Source organism: Panicum virgatum, chromosome 8K (assembly GCF_016808335.1).
Source record: "Panicum virgatum strain AP13 chromosome 8K, P.virgatum_v5, whole genome shotgun sequence".
In the NCBI taxonomy this organism is placed as follows: domain Eukaryota; kingdom Viridiplantae; phylum Streptophyta; class Magnoliopsida; order Poales; family Poaceae; genus Panicum; species Panicum virgatum.
In genome coordinates, this window is record NC_053143.1 from 46495515 (window position 1) to 46502512 (window position 6998).

Here is a 6998-nt window from a genome sequence, read left to right on the forward strand (position 1 = left end):
ATAGGCACGTGGAGGTCCCGGACCCGCCTGCGGGAGTCCGGATGGCACGTGGAAGTCCCGGACCCGCCTGCGGGAGTCCGGATGGCACGTGGAAGTCCCGGACCCGCCTGCGGGGGTCCGGGTCCGCGACCACAGGTGCTGAGCATTTCCACCTCTGGGACACGTGGTGACACCGGACCCGTCCCCAAACGGGAAGCGGGTCCGGGACCGTTGGTCCGGTGAGATGGAGTCGGAACCCAGGAGTCCGGCTGCTCAGCTCCTTAGGGCGTAGTTACGGATAACTACGCGAGTCTTGGCACAGTAGGAGTGGGTACCCCAGTTGTAGGGTACCGACAGAAACACTCCAGAGGGAAAAGATCTTCCTCCCGCCTCCAGCGGCCTTCTCGGTGGTTGCAATGCCAGCGGCGCCGTGAACAGAGTAGACACAACCAGCACAGAAAAGCACATGACGAAATCGACCAACGACGCAAGAGAGAGACAAAGAAAACATTGCCATCGCCGAATCGCCTGCAAAAGATGCCGTAGTGCACTACTCTCCCAACAACCACCACCAACCTGCAGATACCACCACCAACGACCACAAAGAAACCATGGAGGAAGCAAAAAATCCCCGCCGGAGTCCGCAGTAGGGAGAAATCCAACCCCACAGAGAAGCTCTGGAGGGACATAGAAACCGACAGACACAAACTGAAGCAATCAGGATACAAACCTACAAATCTAGCTACTAGGTATATACAGATCGGCCACCGACCCATCTGGCTCCTCACCCTCCAACACCGACGGGGGCGCCGGAGGAGAGGAGCCGGACCAATTGGCGGCGGACAGGCCCGGCTCTGGGCCTAGGCGGGAGAGGCGACCACCTAGGGCCCACGGCCACGAGGGGCCTAGGATAAAATATGCATACACCTATACACGATACACATTAGGCCCAGCCGGCTGCAAGTCTGGTGCCTCGATCGTTCAGCAATCAGGGGCAGGGGCTCGATCGCTCGGCTTGGCATTGGCAATCGGAAAGAACTGAAACATCGCGTCGTCCGTCATCGGCTTCGCAGACTTCGCTTCTGCCTTTTGGCTGCGGCCGCCCGCCCACCCACCCACCCGGCGACTAGTGATCGACCGCCGCTCTGCCTCAGCAGTCAGCACTCATCCCCTCCACCGCAGCAGCGGCACTTTGCAATCAACAATAGAAAATCAGTGAGTAACTAATTTAATAATCTGTTACTTCGTAACTGTGTTGGATACTTAAATTTCTAGGTTTAAACTTCTAATCACTGTTTATTTTCCTTTATAATTTAGGTGTTAGAATGTTTCTCAAAATTGAAATTTCTGAAAAATTGTTTGTGGTCAACTATGTTAAGATTAAATGGCTTGGCTATGTGCAGCATTGACCATCTTGGACATCATTGATCTTGATACTATTATTAATTATTTTGCATCAAGAAATGCCCAGAGAAGTTTTTTTTATGAAGGTCTGAAGTATTTGATTGAAAACACCATCTTGGACATCATTGATCTTGATACTATTATTAATGATTTTGCATCAAGAAATGTTTGGAGATTTTTTTCGAAGGACTGAGGTATTTGAGGTAATTATACTAGTTTTTTTGCCATTCTTTTAGTTTGTACTATCCATAATGTTCGTAAAAAATTTAACATATATCATTAGTACTACTATACCTTTTATCACGTTGTACAAAAAAAGACTCATAGTGTCTAGTTCGCTCCAGGGCCCCCGAAATCATAGAGCCGGCCCTGGCGGCGGAGAGCGATTCACCTTCGGAGTCGCTGGAAGACGACGGAAGGGGAAAGAAGACGCTGCAAAGACGCTGGTACCAGGCAGCAGCTAATGAAACGGTTGATGCAATAATGGAAGGTTGGCTACTTGGCTGTTGACTGGCTGGGTGCGGCAACACATGGGCTGGGCCGGTCCATGGTAGAGATAGCAGGACTGTACCGCGCTGCTGCGTGTCGACGCCATTTTTCTAAGAAAAAGTGACACACGACCAAGTGTACATGCCAAGTCGATCTTTGAACAGCCAAACACGCGAGGGCCCAAGAGCAATACGTTCTTGATCTAATTAATTAAGGGTCTAGGAGCAATGTATACTCCCTCCGTCTTGTAATCTAATTTTAGGATAGATTAAGGGAGAGAACAAAAAATGCATGTAAAAAAGGTAAGTATCATGGAGAATTAAATTTTTTTGAATAATTGGGGGGGGGGGGGTTGAGATCCTCACCTACTCAGTTAATCAAAGAGGCAAAGTTCAGCCATACAAGTACTCCCCGGTATCCCAGAGTGCTAAAAAATTTTGGAGGGGAGAGAAAAACCGGGAGAACGGGGGAGGGTACAACACAAAAATCATAAAAAGCTTTGAATGAAAAGCTTCCAGGCCCCCATCTCAAGCCGACGCTTCTTGAAGCGGCATTGCCAGAGGTTGATGTCTTGAAGAGCGCCCCACCACATTTGTTCCCAGTTTTCATCCTTATGGTCGAAAATTAGAGCATTCCGGGACAGCCAAACACGACGAGCTAACAGGAGCACAACCTCTACCCAACATGGAGAATTTAATGATTTCGTATACTTACCCAAAACTTCTAGAATGTCTTATATTCGGGTACAAATTTTGAATCCTTCGATACCTTAAATTTCATGACGGTGGGAGTATAAACTAGTAATATATACCACTGGCTCCTCCTATTATTGCCTTCGGTGTTTTCATGACTTATCCCAAGCTAGTAACTGCCATTATACTCCTTCCGCAACATTTCTGCCCTTCAATGGATGTGGGAAACGAATAGTCTATTACATGCATGCATGTGCTTGCTGAGACCGACCCTGATCCGGCCATCTCGGTGATGGCTTCTTATATTAGAGACCAATTGAGAAATAATTGTTCATAGTTTGACTCCAGCGAGAAACTATCAATACAGTAATCTAGTCATGCTATCACATGCTACAGGCTAGGTATCGGTAATTAATGACGATGGCCTCACTCTTATCAAAGTGAAATATGTAATAATATAAGGCCATTCTCAGTGAGAGTTTTATGGGTATTAAATAGGCTGTCATGTCAGCATTTTTGATGATGTGGCAGTATATTAATGAAGAGAGAGGTGAAATGGTTTCATGGGGATGAAACCCTCTATACACAGTTACCTAGACAAGTTGTATCTTGCATGTGATCTAGGAAACAACAATAGGTGAAACTCTGCATTGAGGGAGGGGTGTTTCATCCAAGTTTCAAACAATTTTAGATGATATGGCACTCTAGGTAATCGTGTCCATGAAACTTGCACTGAGAATCAGGGGCGGATCCATATAGGACCTAGTGGGTGCTGCCGCACCCAGACCAAAATACAAAATATGTTATAGCATGTATGTGTCTACCGTGTTTGCACCGCCCAAGTTCAAACGTCTGCACCCATACAGCCAGCTGAGCTGACAAAGACAGCCCACAGAAGCTCACTCCCCAACAGCAGCCCAACATCAGCCACGCCCCCATCCACACAGAATCATCAGGGCAGGGCTAATAAGCCAGCCGGCAAGCCGGCTGCGTGTGCAGCTTTCCGCCCTGTTTGGTGCCAGTAGCAGGCTGGATGCCGGTGGCTGGGTTGCTCCGGGCCCACGAGCAGAGGTCGGAGTGTTTTCTTTGGCGGTCAGTAAGCGAGAAGCTCACTTTTCTCTCTCTTCTTTTCTCTTTGCTCCACGTAGGATGAGTCCACTTACAGCCTACTATTATACTTACTCTCAGGCGTCACTTTGACTCACGCCACCCGACACATCATCTCCCTTTTGCTCCCCTCCAAAGACCATCTCTCCCCTGTTCTCTCCCCTTGGCGACACGTGAACTTCGATGGAGGGTGGCCCGCTGGCTGTCGACCGTGGACGGCTATGACACTGATCTACGTTGCCAAGCAGCCAGTTTTAGGGCCAAGGGCACATGAGCACATCATAGTATGCCCACCGCCTGGCCGTGCTCATCTCTTCTCTGTTCATCCTTCAAAAGTAAAAGTAAACAACTTAAAAGATTCTCTATTATTTCAATTTCCATCAATATGAGTATCCAAATTGGTTTCAAGTTTATGGTTCTTGTCTTCTTGGTAGTTTATCTAGATTATTGGGTTAGGCTTTTTAATTCTGCAGCGAACTCACATCGTGCATTGTTAGAAAAAAAACATGTACAGTACAGCAACCACTTCTAAAAAAAAGGGCTATCGATCCAGCCCAAAGATACTGGTAGCATTTGTACCAGATCTAGTTCATACCGGTATCTTTTGCTTGGATCGAAGCCTGTGGAGCCTTTTAGTACTGGGTGAAAACATTACCCGGTACTAAACAATCTTTTTAGTACCGGATTGTCCAACCTGTGTTAAAGATCGAGACTTTCAGTCTTGAGAAAGTCTTGGTCTTGTAGTAGTACCGATTGGAGAACCGAAACTAAAGCCCGTTTCCAGCCGGTATTATTAGCATTTTTCTAGTAGTAAACACACCATGATGAAAAATACGCATGTGATCGGAGGCTAAGTGTGTTACCAAGCCGCTTATGGGCGCACCCCCCTCCACATTTCTCTAGCTCCGCCCCTGCTGAGAATGGCCTAATGCCTCCAACGTTTAAGACCGACTCTCTGATCCGGGCATCTAGCTGACAACATTTTAACATTCATTTGTTGACAAACAATTATTGCTCATCATAGTTTACCACAGTTAGCACAGATTTTTTTTCTATGGTGAGAGGGTCCTGAATCTTGCACAATTATCATCTTGATTTATATTATAAGCACATTACTAACAGTGTACGTGTAGAATATGATTGTTGTTTGCTATTTTCGTCTCCAGGAAATCTCTTGCTAAAATAGAAAAAAGGTAAAGATGCACATGTACACGAGTTGAAGGAAATATTAAGTAAAAAATTTAATATGTTTTCTAGTAAACATGTAGAGAGCCATTGAGTGTGATGAAGAAAAGAATGTCAGAAATTAAAAAAAAACATGTGAGTTCCAAAGGAAAATAACGCTACTATTCCACCGTACGTAGCACCCGGAGGTATTCTACTAATGAACAAACAACTGAGGTCCCGAAAATGATCTACGCTTCGTTGTGGCAAGCAACTGCATGTCGTTAGGTAAAATAAAATAGATTTTTAGGACAGACGAATTGCTACAGTACACATGCATAACAGTTTTTAGTTTGCTCGTAGCCTCCTAGAGAAAACAAGACGCTCCTGCAAATCAATCTTGTTGCATGTATGGCAGACGCGGATCTGAGAGCACACTGGCAGGATAAGAGAGGAAATGGAGACTCCATTTTCTGTCAGCGGTGGCAGCAATGCAAGGGTGGTGGCAGGCGCGTCCCTCTACCATCACCCAGTAGCATGTGAACCATGAAACTGAGACAAAAACTAACGGATGCGCATATGCCCGGCGCAAAATTGCATTTCTTCGGGACCATGAATCGAAGCCGAGCTCATGTTCCAAAAAAAAAAAATGAATCGAAGCCGAGCGCGCGTTCTCTGAAGCTCTGCTGATTGCATGTAGAATGTATGGAGGGATACAGAAGATATGTATTGCTTCACCAAAATGCCTGGATCTGAGTTCACTAACCATGAAATGGAAAAACACAGTTCTACTCTTATTTTTCTTGGTCTTCAATCTCTTTTGCTGAAGGAATATTCATTATTTCAGTTGGAAGCACGGCACACATCACATTGCTTTATTCGGTCAATCATATAGAAAAGGACAAAAAAGACGACGACGCTTAAAAACTGATGAGAATAGAATGGTGCAAAACATCACACGTACGGAAAGCACGCACACCTTCCCTCCTGGAATGAACATTTTGTTGCGACCGACCCGCTTGGATGTAGTAGCCGGCCCTCAGAAGCGCCTATGGGCAGGCCCCAAGGGGCCAGTTGAGATTACTCGCTGGTGCACATCCGCCATTGCAGCATACATCTGTACCACCAATTAAGGGGCAAACAGCACTCTGTGGCAAGCAATCCTGCAGAAGCTTCCTTGCTCCGTCAACGCAGGACCAGCGCGTAGCCGAGGCCGACTCTACGGTTGCTATCAGCAGCAGAACGGCCATGATCATCACCAGCGCAGCCTTACCGGCAGCCATTCCGCTTTCCACTGGCGGCCTGCTCTCTCTCTCTCTCTCTCTCTCTCTCTCTCTCTCTCTCTCTCTCTCAAACAAATAAATAGAGAGGAGGATCGGATAATGGTAAGGGAGCAAAAATAATATATACACGCATAATGTGATTGAAACTGCTTCAATAATCTTCCAAGTTGATTACATCGCTGTCACGCGCGTTATTGTACTTGGACAAATAGCAATTTGCTGGGGGCAGTTGGTACGTGACGTCCGTGTAGTATTGTACTCCAGTCGTCTCGCTTCAACCACGTGAAGTGTATACATACGCCCCGATTTCAGCAGTAACGAAATGTGAAACACACTGATGGGAAAACACACAAAATATGAATCACAGCATGCAGCAGATAGGACCAACTTAAATAAAACACGTAGCTTCTTGACAAGGAACCATTATATTTGACCCATGACCCGTTCCAAAATTTGTCCTCTCATCTACGTACTCCGCATATGCATTCTCTCTCGCCTCCAATTTCTCAGCTCAGCATCGACAAGAGATATTATTTTTTGTTTCGCTAGTATTTTTTTCCGTGTTCTACAAGACATATATTCTCGGATTTTTATTTGCAAAGATGTGATTCTTAGAGAAAAAAGGAGGGATTTGAGTCTGAAATTTCGTGAAATATCTCCATTTGTTTTGAAATGGGAAATAATTTTTTTCTTGAGGGGTTGAAATGGGAAATAAGTAAAGTGAAACAAAGAAGAGAAGGCCCGAACGGAATGGGCCTTCTGATGGATCCGGTCATCTAATGGGCTGTGGCCCAACAGCTGGGAGCCCATGAAAGCACTCAGGCCCAGCCCACTCGAGAGGCTGCCGAGCAAACCCTAATCCCCTGGGATATAACCCTCC